At 58.3% G+C, this 15708-nt stretch overlaps 1 protein-coding gene across 3 annotated transcripts in view; it reads right to left on the minus strand.

Moving 5' to 3' along the window:
- CCDC85C (coiled-coil domain containing 85C) overlaps positions 1-15708 on the minus strand; it is a 76395-nt gene that overhangs the window by 41732 nt on the left and 18955 nt on the right. The gene's annotated exons all lie outside the window — the stretch shown is intronic.

Here is a 15708-nt window from a genome sequence, read left to right on the forward strand (position 1 = left end):
CTCAGGGCATGGCTGGGCCATCAGTGTACCTGGTGCAGCTGCGTCCCCCCAAGGGAGTAGGCCGAAACCACCAGGTGATTCAGTAGTCACTCAACATCTGCAAGACCCCAGGATGAAACGGAGAGGACGAGAGTGGGCCGGGAAAGCCGGCACCATGCTCCCCGACACTGGCAGAAGGCACAGTGCAATGCTTGCCAGCAGACAGACATAAATCACCCCCTCCCACAGGCCACCCTGGCCCCATGTGCCAGCATCCCCAGCACGCTTCTTGGCGGGCAAGGGAGCCTGTGGATGGCACATGCACGAGCAGGTGGGCTGTGCCGCTCCTGGGCATGAGCCAGACTGGTGGCCTTTCCTCTGAAGACAGCGCCCAGAGTGCCTGGAGGTGGCGGGCACCGGTCTTTGGCAGTGGACCCCTGGGCTGTCTGCAAACATGGCCATCACAAGCACTGCTGCGGCGAGTGGCCTGTGTGCCAGTTTACCTGCAGGATAAATTCCCAATGGTGGGATTGCTGGGCCAAAGGAGGCTGCTTTCGCAAGCTTCTAAAAATTACCAAATGCCCTTCTTGGAGGCTGCACCATTCACACTCCCATAGCAGGTGTGAGAACACCTTCTTCCGTTGGAAGGTCTGAGGAAAGTTTTCTGTTTCGTTCTTTGAAGTGAAGGAGTTCGCCGGCTGGAGGCCCTTTAGCTCTGCATGCTTCCTCCTCTTACCTGGGAAGCACCTCCTGTCTGCCCCACGTCCCCACCACTCCCCCCAGGACGGCTGCCCCCAGGACACACCCCACCTGCCTGGGTTCACCCTGAGACTAGACAGCTGCATCTCAGGGTCAGGTTCAGCAGGAACAAGTCAGCACTTTTCTGAGTTCCTCGCCTCCAAGGCGCCTTTGGGATTGCCCCCACCGAGGCTACATGCCCTCTGCACCAGGAGCTCAAGCTTTTTTTGATTCTTGCCTCATCATGTAGCCCCTTCCCAATCAGCATCCATCGCCTGACTCTGAGCCGCCTGAAGGCAGGGACTCATCTGCTGTGTGCATGTGTCTCCTGGGGGTGGCGTGGCGCCTGGCTGGGTCTGATGGTAGCGACATCTGGTTAAAGCCATCAGAAACCTGAGGCAGCAGCACCCAAGGCCATCTCATGACCCCGGGACCAATGTCCACCCTGCTAAGTCCCCTCAGTGACCATCCGAATTAAATTATCCTTACAGAAAGATGGGCATCCAGCCAACCTGAGGCCTTCTGCACAGACTGAGTCAGCTTAGGGGCAGATCGGACCGGGGTGGGAGCAGCAGGGAGTAGATGCAGGAGAAAACAAGCAATGGGGAACACGTGCTTGTCCACAGAATGCTCTGGAACTGCCAGAAATCCTGGGGGCAGCAGAGGCCACGTGGGGCCAGCCCCAAAGAAGAAGGGGCAACAGACCCTCCCTGGTGGCCTCCGGCCTCTGACCATGCAGCCAAGCGGCTGTACTCGGGGTTAGTCACAGCCACTGATCGCACTGTCCCCAGCTGGTTCTGCAAACGAGAGCAGCTCCAACCACAGTGCAGCCACTCAGAGACTGTTCCCAGGTCCCTGGTCCTCACATGCTGCGTTCATCCCCGACGCCCCTACTTCCTCCCACGGCCCGGCCCACCCACGGTCCCCTCACAGCCACCCAGGCTGAGACACCACGTACAGTCTGGTGGCAGGACGGCAAGTTGCAGGGTGAGAAACTAGCCCTCAGGGTCACATACTTGATGGTGACATTGCAGGACCAGAGCAGGTCCCCAGAACAGGACATGCAGGCACAATGTCACTGAGGGGAAGCTGAGCCTGACACTCGGCTGACAGGGGCCTCGCTGCATCCTGCAGCCCTCAATTCAGAGGTCACAGTACAGGGGTGGGTCTGGGCAGGCAGTGAGAAGGGCTGCTACAGGGGGCCAGAGCCCTGAGACGAGGCGCACCACCCACCTTCCCGGGCCCTCACCCCGGGAGGAAGCATGCGTGGTTCCTGCCCTCAGCAGCTCACCACCTGGGTGGAGGTGCCCACAGATGAATGCATGCCCCAGCTGGGCCGTTCTGTGGCTCCTGGAAGCTTGAAGATGACAGACACGAAGCTCATTTACCCACCACTTCACTGCACCTCACAACAACCCTAAAACCAGCTGACATTTTTTCCCCTCAGTTTACAGCTTATCTCTCTTTTTTCGCTGTTTAATTCTTCAATTACTGTGTTTCCCCGAAAATCAGACCTAGCTGGACAATCAGCTCTAATGCATCTTTTGGAGCAAAAATTAATATAAGACCCGGTCTTATTTTACTATTAGACGGGATCTTATATAAGGCTGAGTATAATATAATACAATATAACACCGGTATTTATATTAATTTTTACTACAAAAGATGGATTAGAGCTGATTGTCCAGCTAGGTCTTATTTTCAGGGTAACACGTTTAGCTGACATCCAGTGTTATATATTACTTTCAGTTGGACAGCATAGTGGTTAGATATTTATAGAACTTACAAAGCGATCACCCCAATAGCACCCCCCTGGCACCATACATAATTATTATTGACTATATTCCCTGTGCTGTACTTTACATCCCCATAACTGTTTTTATAACTGCTTCCATATCCTGGCCATTGTAAATAAAGCTGCAACAAACATAGGATTGCTTATATCTTTTCGAATTAGTGTTTTGGATTTCTTCGGATAAATGCCCAGGAGCGGGATTGCTGCGTCACACGGTAGTTCTATTTTTAAGTTTTTGAGGAACCTCCACCCTGTTTCCCACAGCGGCTGCACCAATCTGCAGTCCCACCAACAGTGAACAAGGGTTCCCTTTTCTCCATGTCCTCGCCAACACTTGTTTGTTGTTTTATTGGTGACGGCCACGACAGGTGTGAACTGATACCTCACTGCGGTGTTAATTTGCGTTTCCCCTAGCTTATATTAAGTTCTCCCATTTTCCAATTGAAAAAACTGAGGCTCAGACAGAATCCACAACTGACCAAGGTGACTCAGCAAATGAGGGCACCAGGGTTTGTGCCCAGGTAGTCTGCCTGTAGGCCCATGTCCCCAAGCCCCACCGTGGGCATCACATGTCCTAACACAGAGGCTGCCACTACACGACAAGCCTGCACAGCAGAGCAGGGCTCCCGCACACCTCTGTCCCCACTGCAGGCCCAGGAGTTAAAAATCAGGACTGATTAACAAGAAAACCCCAGGGCCCCAGAGGCAGGCTATTGAGCAGGGGTCCCAGGCACACGGGGGCAGAGGAGCCCAGTGGGGAGGAGGAAACTGAGGGAGGGAGCGGCTGAGTCCAGCTGAGGGGCTGGGCCGGGCGAGGCATTCCCAGATCCAGGAAAGACGCATAAGCAACAGCCTGTCCTTCCCAAACCAGCCGGACAGCATTGCAATGGCCTACATGCACGGCTTCGAGGTGCTGTTCCCTTCCTCAAGGTGGCCGTCTCCTCCACCGCCACAGCCCAGAACTCAGGCTCTGAGATCTCCCAGGTCATGAAGCAGGGACATGCGGGAGATCTGACCCTCGGTGGGGGGACGCCAGGCCTGCCATGCATCGCCTTGAACTCTGCTGAAGGAGGAACGTGGAGAAGGGCCTTCAATTTCCCCATGAAAGTCAGACAGCCTAGGACCCTCCCCAAGAGGTCATCGAAAACCTGTAGTGCTAACCTGGGACGAATGCAAGCTAGAGAAAAACTGAAGACCTAAAAATTAGACGGTTGACACTCCATGTGCATTGACTGAAGGGCAGGATGTATGAAAACAATTTTTATAGGCATGGACGGAGAGGGGCGTGCGTGCCTAGGCCCCGGCTGGGAGGGGGCAGGCTGCACAGGGCGGCTGGGAAGAGCTCCCTCCCCCCACCCCCTCCCCTGGGATGGTCATGTGAGCCCAACAGGACACCAGCCCCCACCAGCCAGCCCCCCATGTTTAATAACCATTGTCTGGCTGTTCTGTTAACAGAGGAGTCTATACGGGACAGCCCAACCCAAGCAGAAAAGACACCGGAACTACCACAAACATAAACAGACGTCCAGCAGGCCGGTGGGGAATGTGGGTGGGGGCATAATGACGCAGGAGGGGAATGCTGGCCACCCCCCCCCCTTCAAGGCAACGGGAAGGCAGCTGGCGGTGGAGGCAGACTGATGGAGAAACTCCTGGGTCCCTTTACAGAAAGTCCCAGGAAGTTAGAGAAGGAAGCAGCGAGGAGTGTCCCGCTCTCCCCACTATGCATACGTACTAAATGTTACTGTAAAAGGAAACTGGCCTTTCCTGAGCACCGACTGCACAGAAGGCTTGCTCATGCCCGTCACCACCACTGCAAAAGCCGACTTGGCACTTACTACATACCAGGCACGGTGCCAAGCATGTCACATGAATTATCGCAGACCTATGAGGTAGGCACTATCATTACCCCATTTTACAGGCAGATAAACTGAGGTTTGGATGGTGGTGTAAAGTACCCATGTCACCCCAGATGGCACCTGGTGGGTCTCAGGCTTTGATCCAGGGCTGACCCACTCAGAGCCACTTCACCCCCAACCCATGGCCTCCTGCCTCCCCTCCCTGTGCCCAGGGAGGTAGAACATCCTGGTCACACTCTCCTGGAGAGTGAGCAAAGTGCCAAGGTCCCTAAGACACAAATGCCCCTCGCCCTGCCTGGGCAGTGTCTGGGCAGGCGCCCACCTCCCGCCACACGTCTACTGACCCAAAAAGGGCTCTGAGCAACCTCCAGCCCACGCCCAGCAGCCACCCTGACACCTGGACAGGAGGCCAGCCCAGCACTTCATGTCACCCCCCACCCTGGCTAAGGTGCCTGCCTCCTGCAGGCAGTGGTGGGCTCTCGGGGGCTCCTCAGTCACTTCACTGTCCCTCACCATCCACTGAAAAGAAGGGGCCCACATGGCTGCGATCCCCAACCCCCAAGGAGCCAGAGGCAGAATACGCAGGAACTTCAACGCAATCCAACACGCCCAAGGCCTGCTGAGGTCAGGTGCCGCCATGCTGTACCATCCAACACCCAGAGCACCGGGCACACAGCGCAGGGTGAGGCCCGGGGATCCCGCAGCCCTCTGCCCTCCCACAGCCACAGTGAGAGCTGCCCTGGCGTCTGCTGTCACCCCTGGGCACGTGCAAACACTCAGAAGACAGCACCTTCCTGACGGGCCGGAAGGGAGCCGACAAAGACATGAGGACATTGCTCAAGACCAAAGTGGCTACTGGGCCACATGGCAATGCTGAGAGGGACAGCGAGCCGCGGACGAGGGGTGGGGACGCGGCCCTCAGGGAGGACAAGGCCGGGGAACGGGTCAGGCCCGGCCCGTCCCACAAACAGAAGGATGACTGTGAGCCGCGTCATTACTAGTGGTTTGGCCAAAAGCCAGGCACAGGCTCCTAACGAAGGGTAGATACAATGTGACTTCAGTCAGGCTGTCAACCAAGGGCAGGATTACCGCGTCCCAGACAGAACTGGAAAGGAAGTGGGGGTGGAGAAGGAGGGACCTGTTGGACTTCTGGGGGGTCCCTGCCCTCCTCCACCTTGAAAGTGTTCCTGGAAGGCAGGCAGGGCCCTCTCTGCTGGGGAGGCTGGTGCCTGGTACAGTGGCGGGAACAGGGGCCTCAGACATGTGGGTGGGCGGCCCGAGGGTCCCTGGGGACCCCAGGAAGGGGCGGCTGCAGGGAGAGGCTGCTGCAGGGCGGCAGGGGCAGAGAGTGAACGTCCGATCCAAGCTCTCGGCCTGACCATCCAGACTGTCCCCAACGCCAGCCGAGCAACATCCTTCTTCAACCAAAGACCCACACGACCCGTCTGCCTTATCCACAGAAGAAGATCTGAGTTCATCTAACTCCTGGGGCAGCCTGACGGCAAGGAGCCTAAAAGCAGGACCTGAAACCTGGGAGTCACACACACGGCTCTGGTTTCTGAAGCGCTGATACTGCCGGGGTGTTTGCTCAGCTGTCCCAGGCAGTATGTCACGGGTCCCAGGGCTGTAAGGACGGCCCTGCCCCACGGCAGCACGCCCCCACAGCCTGGGGATCGAAGCAGTACAGGCCGGCCCCTGGTGCTGGGCCAGCCCACAGCCATGAAACCAATGCCACCTATCCAGAGAGACTCCGAGATGACAAAGACAGAGGCCCCAGTGCCCAAGGCCACAAAGCCAGGACACTCCGAGCCAACACCTGGACCTGGCACCTCCCACCTCAAACTGCCACCTAGGCAGCCTCATTAGAGCCTGAGGCATGTGGTCAGCTGTCCACACCTCCGAGGGTCTGCACCGAGGGTGCTGAGCACAGCGCCTGCACACGGCGACGTGATTACCTTCCCTGTGATGGCTGCTGTCCCAGGGCCGGGCTCCGAAGCCAGCTGTGGACGCACTGAGGACACCTGCTAAGGCTGGAGCTGGTTAGAAGGACCCTGAGCTAAGGGCCGCCTTAACTGGCCACTCGTGTGTGAGCAGGGACAGCTCCAAAGAGGGAACTTTTGACGTGGGGCTGGAAATGTGCCTTCCTGAGACCAAAACGCCTCTACAGGCAGTGACATCCACATGCAGCTGTCACGGCCTCACTCCTTACACACAGGAGCACCTTACACACCTCATCCCATCCAGCCTCACCACAACCCTGCAGTAAGGAAGGTTCTAGCATTCTCCCACTTGACCCTTGAGGAAAGAGGCACAGAGAGGTTAGGTTAAGCGGCCAACCCCAGGTCACACAGGCACCAACACTGGAGCCCTGGACAGAGCCCCCTCCCAGCAGGCTCAGGAGGGTAAGGAAAACCTGCATGCTGGACCCTTTACTGGACCCAATGGTATGCGTTCCTCATTAATCCCACTTTATAGATGAGGAACCTCAGCAGGGGCCAGAAGTAGCCCAGGCAGAGCCCAGGGTAGCAGGGGCTGGGGGCTGCGTCTTTACGCTGTCGTGCTGTCTTTTTTGAGTGGGGGGAGGGGGCGTTGGCTATGAGACAGTGATATCTGGCTGGGCTTTCTAAGGTGGTGACCAGCCAGCAGGGGAGGGTCAGAGGAGGGTGTGGGGCTATCACCCAGCAGGCCAGGCAGGAGACACGGAAATACATTCCAGGACCTCGAGATATGCCCTGCAGGACCCTGGGAACGAGGGGTCCACCCGGAGCCAGATGCGTCTTATCTACATGTTAACCTTCTGGGCCACTGACCACAAAAAGCACAGGCCTTACGGGTACATACACACACCTTCTGAGGAGGAGCAGAAAGACCCAGGCCCTCAATACAAATAGAGGAGCCACCGCAACCAACGAGAGGGGTGGCACGTGCTCCAGCCAGGGCTGGCATGGAGTCTGCGGGGTCCCAGCAGATGGAAAGGGGCTCCTCCCCTCCCCCCGCCTCCTGGGCTTCAAGCAGCGCGACCAGCCCGCAGCCTCCCACTGTCCACCCCCCCTTTGCCCAGGCAGCCCTGCCTGCCAGGGGCACACTCCCTCCAGCAAACTACCCCGCAGAGAGCTCACCGCAGTACACGGGAGGAGGAATGAAGACAAAGGCAGCCCAGCGGCAGGGGCCACCAGGCCCTCTCACCACAAATGCAGTGTCAACCAGAGACGCAGCCATGGGGGAGGGGCCGGGAGGGCACCGAGGACCAGCCTTTCCAGAACTGCCATTCGGAGTCTAACCCCTCCCAGGGCATCTGGCCAAGGTCTGCCGGCCGGGTCTACTGTGGCCATTACAGCAATCAATAATGATCACCAATTTATACCGACACCCAGGTCCGACGGCTGTGGTACCAAGGCAAGGGCCTTTCGTACACACGTGGTGCTGAATTTGCAGACCAGAGCTGCACTGCCAGCCCCACCTGACAGATGAGCAGCAGCTCTCAGAAGTGGAGGGGCAGCCCCGAGGCAGTGGTGACCAGGTGGCCTGGCAGGATGTGTGGGAGGGGAGCTGGCAGGGACCCTCAGCTGCCAGGAAGATCAGCGTGGTCTGAGGATATGAGCACTCTGCAGCACCTGGGATTCTCCTCGTCCCTACTGTTTGCAGAAAGGTTTATGGTGCCAGGAACTCCTCAGAGACAAAGGTGGACAGGAAATTGAATCACAGGCACAGGGTAATTTGTGGCCTGTCCGGGGCCTGCGGATGTAAATATTTCGGCCGGCAGATCCCAGGTTGCAGGCTCCTGTGACTGTCCTCATGAGTGCAGCTCCACCAGGCTGATTAGAAAAGCAAGTCCCACTCAGCCCTTCCTCCTGCCTTCTGACGCATGAGTGACCGTGACTATTATCCATGCCCAGCTTCCTGCCCCTTTATCTTTCCAGAGCCAGAGGAAGAGGGCCTGAAGGGATGGGTGAGCGATGTGGGCAACGGAGCTAGACACTGCTCAATGTAGGCATCCTAGCCCCAGAGGGGCGTCTCCAGAAGCATGAGGTGCAGACACTCCCCACAAGGTGTCCTAACCCAGCCCCTGGAAGTCTCTGGAAGTCAGCAGCTAGGGCCAGATTCCCCACACCGTCTCCCAAGCCTGCCGGCTGGTGTCCACAGGGCCCCGAGGGACCACAGGGCAGGCTTCCTGTGACCCTGGCCCCAACATAGCCAGCCTGGCAGGGCCCCAGCAACGTTGTGAATGGCGAAGCTGAGGTCCTCCCTGGGATTTCCTCCACTCCCGGGGGACAACTGCACCTCCTTCAAAAATGAAACTGTTTCCAAGAAATAACACGTTAAGTCTGAAGGCCACAATGTGGGCTGTTCACACCATTGCTGCCATTTCCGCCCCCCAATTTTTCATGAGGAGGCTGAAAGTTGTGCCTTTGTCACCAGGATACTGCAGGGGCCACCAACCTAGGCACCCACACCCTACCTCAAGCCCATCCTCCACCGGGAAACCAGAGAGGCTCAAGAAGTGTAAGTGAGATGGTGTCACCTCTGCCTGGCTTTAGATAAAATCCTAACTCAACAGCTCTGCCCACTCTGCCCACTAGGTCACTAGGCTCCAGCCACAGTGGCCTCCATCCTGCTCCTGGAAAGCACCACGCTTATCCCCACTGGCCTCCACGTCCAGTTCTGGCTGGAAAGCCTCCAGGGACAGCTCCTGACCCTCCAAGCCCCCATCCAGGTGGCCCTCCTTCCAGATGCCACCATCTGTTGTTTGTCCTTCGTGGCATTCACCAGTATATGAAACCATCCTGTCCATCGATTTCTAGTTTGTCTCCCTAACAAGACCTCAGTCTGAAGTCTCCCAGGAACATGGAAACGGACATCCAATCAACAATCGTGAAGCAGGGGCTCCATCCACAGCGGAAACAGAGCACACGGCCCAGCAATGGGAGGTGGTGCCAGGAGGCCTGGGTTCCAGTTCTTCTCTTGTGACCTCAGGCCCACCCTGACCAGGCTCCTTGACTTCTGAGCCCCACCTTCCCTGTGCATAAGATAGGATGACAGTGCCCTCAGAGCTGGGGCCATCATGGTGACCACAAGAGACACCATGTGCAAAGCCGAGGACGGAGCCCGGTGCTGAAGGGGACAACTATAGTTGTACTATTTCTGGGTGCACTCAGAGAACAAACACAGATGGCCACTCCCCACACACCGTCTAATGTCTCCTGGAGTCCCAAGTACCCCCAGCCCAGCCACTGCCATACCTCACCGACCACCCAGAGTGACCACCAGTGGTGCAGACACCCCTGGTGCTCCCTCCAAGGAAGGAGCCCCCAGGGAGCTGGCTCTGCCTGGTTTGGGGTTGGGAGTGGCTATGGTCTTAATGTTTGTGTCCCCCCCCCATTCATATATTGAAACCCTAACCCCCAAGGTGATGGTGTTAGGAGACGCAGCCTTTGGGAAGTGCTTATGCCATGAAGGCGGAGCCCCGTGAACGGGACTAGTGCCCTTATGGAAGGGACCCCAGAGAGCTTCCTCACCCCTCCTGCCCCATGAGGAGCTGGCTATGAACCAGGAAGCGAGCCCCTCACCAGGACCCAACTGGGGGGGCATCTTGACCTTGGACATCTAGCCTCCAGAATCGTGAGCAATAAACGTTTGTCGTTTATAAGCACCCCGTCTGTGGCATTGTTATAGCAGCCTGAGCAGACTAAGAAAGGGGTGCTGCTCCCAGGCCCTCCTGCTCCAAGCCCTTAGAGGGGTTCAGTCTTGAGGACCACTGATGGCCTCTGGGTCTCACATGGAAGCACAGGACCCTCGGCGATCCAGTGTGCAGGCACCAGTGAGGCCACCGCCTTCCAGGACAGTCACTGCTCCCCTACTCTGGGCCTCAGTGTCCCCATAGGAGGGCAGGCTAAACAGGGCCTTACTGACAGCAGGCGGTCAGTGATGAAGCCCCTAGGGCTTGGCTGGGAGCCTGCACGTGCTTCCAGGCTGGCACCCTGGGCAGCAGCACTCAGCTCCCACTGATGCCGGCCTCATGGCTCTGACCAGCCCAGGCAGCACCGTGCTCCATGTGCAAGGTCTCCAGGCCTTCACAGCCGCCTGGGGGTGGGGGGTGGCAGCCTTCGATGAGGACTTGGTCTTTACAGCCACTGTTCCCAAATGTACCCCTCAGCTCGACCCCACCCGAGACCTTCAACTCCCTCTGCACCGCCCCCGTGGAAGGGCGGGGAATTGACCCAGGCAGGCCTGGATAGGGCCCACTGCACCTGCTGGGTGACCTGAACAAGCCCCTCTGATCGCTGAGCCTCCGATCCGTGGCCTGCAGAGTCCTCCCCACCCCCACCCCGGTCTCTACAAGCTCTCCACAGCCCCCAAGCAAATGAGGGGCTGGCCACGGGGCTCTCCAGACCCTGCCTTGCTGGAATTCTCACGCTCGTCGCCCTGGAGTACGAAGGACAGAGGGGGACGGATGCCGCATTCAGGAGCCGCCACTTGGAACCCGAGATCTTGTCCAGACATCCTCACGGACAGAGGGCACACTCCCTGCCCCCTGTGCACAGGAGTTAACCCCTGAGTCACTGTTACACCTCACAGCCGCAGCCCTGCCCCGGGGGCAGCTCAGGACATGGAAACAGTTCTGGGGGTTGCGGTGTGCTCCACAGTAGACGCAGTTGGGTCTTTTCCTGGATTGGGGAGGCAGACATGCTGGCTGTGCAGCTCTCCCCACCTCCTGTCACACACCCGGCACGGCACACGCCCCCACCCTCCCAGGCTAAGGCACAGGGAACCCTGCAAAGTTCCATCCAGACCAGGAGCAGTGGGGGGATAAAGATGGAGGGGACCAGGGAGTCACCAGCATGTGGTGACAGGTGTCAGAGAGGCTGGGCCTGGAATTTAGGGAATGTAGGGAGAGAAGGCAGAGAAAGGCGGCCACTGGTGCTGGGGGAGCGCCCGTTGGCTTCCAAGCACATCGAGGAGCTTGTCAACGTGAAATGATTTGCTTGGTCTTCACGCCCGCCCTGAGGGACGGACCAGCCGGGCGGGCTGGGGTCTGCCTGCCTGACTCCGCCACGCACAGCTCTGTCACCTGGGCATGTCCCTAAAACCGTCTCCACGTCTGCAAAGCCAGACCTGCCACAAGGGATTCGGAGCTGAATGGGGTCACAGGTCAGGTCCTCCCCCAGGGATGGGCATGGGAGCTGCTCAGTGGGGATGCTGGCCATCCATGGGCCATCCATTTTTACACCTGGAGCCCTAGAGAAGTGAGTGACTGCCAAGGTCACCAAGCAAATGGCTTCAACTAGCAACAGGGCAGCAATGTTTCCTGGAGGGTCAGGACGGGAGCCAGAGGACAGCCTTTCGGAACTCATCCCGAGTGGGGCTTGGTCGCAGCCTCCGAGGGGACAGTCAGTGCTTCCTCCTTCCTGTTTAAGTGGCACTACTCCCCGGATCCGGCCTGTTCTGCCCAAGTTCCCTGACACAGGCGCCGCGGGTGGGGCCCGCTTGCTTCCTGACCGCTGGCTGGCACTAGGGATTAGGATGCCCAGCCGGAATTAGTCCAACTGAGCAAGGGGAGTGAGTGACAGCCATCTCGGTAGAAGCACAGAAGCCCTGTAATTCAGGAGCACAGACCCCGAGCCCCTCTGCCAGCAGGGCCCCACCGGCACGCCGTTCACCCTGCATGTTACAACCCTGCTCCTCCTAGGTCACCAAAGTGCCCACCAGTGTGGGGCTTGGCAGGCGCCAGCAGCCAGTATTCACTCAGCAGTGCTCAGAGCACTACAAAAACACATGCTGCCAACATCAGAGGAAATCATTCACAAATGTTTGCACAGCAGGCTTTCTTCCCCTTAAATGGACACAACACAGTGGCAGACCCACACACCACACTGGCTTACAGCCCTCTGAGCCCTGCTCCATGCCCAGCGAACACTCAAGCTCCAGGCCACGCAGCAGGCTGCCAGGGACAGGCCAGGACCTCGCCCCCTCCAGGCTTCCCTGGCCCGGCCCTGAGCAGCTTGGCCATTCATAGGCCATCAGCAATAAAAGAAAACCAATGGGAAAGAGGCTTCTGGAATATGGAGCCCACCCCAGGACACCCAAGAACGAAGGTCAGCATGCTGCCCCACAGATGGTCTGTGTTTCATGGCTGCAAGCTAGGGACAGTGGTGGACATTAGGAATCTGAGTCGCCTCTCAGGCCAAATCAGATGCCTTAAGCCAAAATGACCCCCTCTGTTCCCATCCAGAACTCACGCTGCAGTGGAAATCCCAGGGAAAACCAGCCTCATCTACCACCCACCCCACATGAACCTCTGGATTCAGGGGGAAGGGACAAACTATCAGTCACTCTGCAGGAAATCGGGGCTCAGAGCACCTCCCCCCAACCCAATGAGCACTCCCACCCACCCCAGCTGCCTGGGTGCACAGGGGCACCCATGAGCATGTGCCCCAGAGAACCCTGCTCCTCAGTTCCCAGTCAGCTCTGCAACCACCCGGGGGCCTCGTGTGTCACAGCAGACATCGGCTGGGGAAGCAGCTGCCCCTGTACCAAGCTGGGCTGGTTCCAACCCACAGAAACAGTACTCCTGGACTGTCTGCTCTCGTTCCCATCTGCATCTTGCTCACTACTCCTGCTCAGGGCGCTTAGTAAACACATTAAATAAACAAGACTGTCACTACCACTGAGAAGCTGCTGTGTGCCAGGTGTGGGTCCCCAGTCTGCACAGCACCACCTGAGTGTCCCTGAGCCCAAGTGTGGGTCCCCAGCCTGCACAGCACCACCTGAGTGTCCCTGAGCCCAAGTGTGGGTCCCCAGTCTGCACAGCACCACCTGAGTGTCCCTGAGCCTGCTTAACTGCCGAGGAGGCTCAGGCTCAGAGCAGTGCAACAATCTGTCCAGCAAGTGGGTGGCAGGAGCAGAAGCCACACTGGGCTTCCTCGCATGTCCCCAGGGCTCCTCTGCCAATGGCTGAGCAGGTCCCAGGGGTGTGCCGTGGGGACGCCGTGGCGAGGACTCTGCCTACCATGGTGGGCATTCAGACCCTCCGCTTCTGCCTCCCATGGGCCTGGCGTCGCCCAGGTACCACCTCACAGGGAAAGGCACACGGCTGGGGCACTTCCAGGGCTCAGGCTGCCTGGGTCTAACGGGCCTCCACTGTGTGACCCGGGCAGCTCCCGTAAGCTCCATTGCTGTTTCCTCACCTGCACGGAGGACTTCATAAGCAACGGAGAAGAAGGGCTGTGTTCTCGGCGTGCTCTCCTCCATGCAGTCAGCAGGCGTTGTGGAGGGAGGGTGGCGCCGTGAGTGTGTGAATGCCAGCACAACACAGACTGTATCCACTTGTCACCTCGCTGATCAAACACTCACCCCGGAAAAGAGCTTCAAGAAGTCAGCTCTATCCTTGGGAGGGGCTGGGGGAGCAGCACTGATATTAAAAGAAATAAAACTGTCCTCTCTCCCAATTACACGTGATAAACTTAGCACCACACCAATGCCCAGCGGTTGTGAGCATTTAACTAAAGGTCAAAAGCAAAAATAGAAGCTGTGGGGATGGTGCTTTGAATCCACTGAATGTGACCAAGGGGAGCGAGGTGTGTGGACGGGCGGTGGGGACTCCCACACTCACACAGACAACCTCACGTGGACACACACACACACACACACACACACACTCTTTCTCTCTCCTATAGACACACACATTCATTAAGACACATGTAAACACACACTCACATACTCTCACATGGACACACTCTCATGTAGACACACATGTAGAATCTCACATACACACGACACACGCATGCTCACACCCCTTGTGCCTTCCTATCTAACGGCATCTTCCCCATGTCCATCTCCTCAGCTCCCCACAAATCAAAGGCCCCAATTCTCGCTCTCACCCAGGCCAGGTACTGAGCCCAGGGCAGGTCAGAGAACCTGGGCCCTCCTTGTTCTTGGGGAGCCTGACTGGTCAGGTGAACACTGAGAGGCCACACGCCACCCTCCTCAGGGTGTACCGTCGTCTGCAGCTCCGTTGATCTGAGAAGCTGGTGGCTGACTCAACAGCTGAGAAGAACTGGGGCTCAGCGGCAAGGCAGGGGGGGCCCCCAGACCCAGCTCCTGCCAGTTCACCCTGCAGGACCCACAGGGCACCCACAAAGGGCCCGGGGTGTTCCAGATGCCCACTGTCAGCCAGGAGCCACTGACCAACTCACCCCATTCTCCTTGGAGCCTTCCCAGAACCCCGCCCCAAACAGCTAAGGGCAAGAAACACAGGACCAGGTGGCCCCGGAAGGCAAGGACTCGGGTTCGGGATGGCTGAAGGAGGCCAAAGTGGGACAGGCTCGACCACCTTGTGACTCTCAGGACCCTGCCCACCCCTCACCACGCTGAGGGCCCGTGGGTGCAGAGTGGCTGAAGGACGGGCTCACACCAACTCCTACCTGTGTCACGTCTCCTGACTCTCCATCCTCACCTTACTAATCAGGACACTGAGACACAGAGGGCTGCCAGGCTGTCTGCTTGAGGTGGCCTGAGGCCAGACTCCTTTGCCCACCCCTAGCTGGCTCAGTCTCACAGCTCTGGGTGTGTCAGCCTGGGAGGCAGGGCACAGAGTGACCCCAGCAGCGTCCACTGTGGCGAACCAGACACCCAGAGTGAGTCACTGGGGCAGGGCCAGCCCTTCGTCTCAGCCTCACATTCCTGGGGCTGCTGCTGGAGAGCAGACACCTTCCAGGAACCCGTCATCGAGGCGGCCAGAGCCACTGGGACAGGAAGCAGCAGGAAAACAGTTGGCCTGACCTCCAGGCCCACAGAGGAAGAAGGGGCCAGGAGGCTGGGGTGTGGCCTTCGGGTGAGGCCACGGGGCCCAAGGGGGCCTCGCCTGTCCTGCCAAGGGCACCCCCAGCACCCACCAGTCACTCATGGGCACTCCCCCAGGAAGCAGTAGCTGCCAGACCAACAACAGGTAAGACACGGCACGTCCCAGGAATTCACGACGGAGGCTGACGTTGAAACTGTCACAGCTCAGACAGAATGAAACACGTCTCCAGAGACCCACACTAAGCACTGAGGGTGAAGGCAAGAGGGACTTGTGGACACTGGGGCGGGGAGGTGAGGGGGGGCTAGAGCTGTGAAAAGAGGGGGCAGCATTTCCGCCATGGCTTAGGGAACGGGCAGTGAACTAGAGGTCAAGAAGACAGCCAGGGCAAAGCAGGGAGGTATGGAAATGCCTGGATGGCATTCAGGAACTGTTACTGGCTTGGGGTCATGGAAGCTGCCGGAAGAGATAGGCGAGCAGAGCAGAGACAGAGCTAGAAAAGGGTTCCAGTCACATCACAGAGCACTTGCAACTTTGCTCCC

Source organism: Rhinolophus hipposideros (assembly GCF_964194185.1).
Source record: "Rhinolophus hipposideros genome assembly, chromosome: 5".
NCBI lineage: Eukaryota > Metazoa > Chordata > Mammalia > Chiroptera > Rhinolophidae > Rhinolophus > Rhinolophus hipposideros.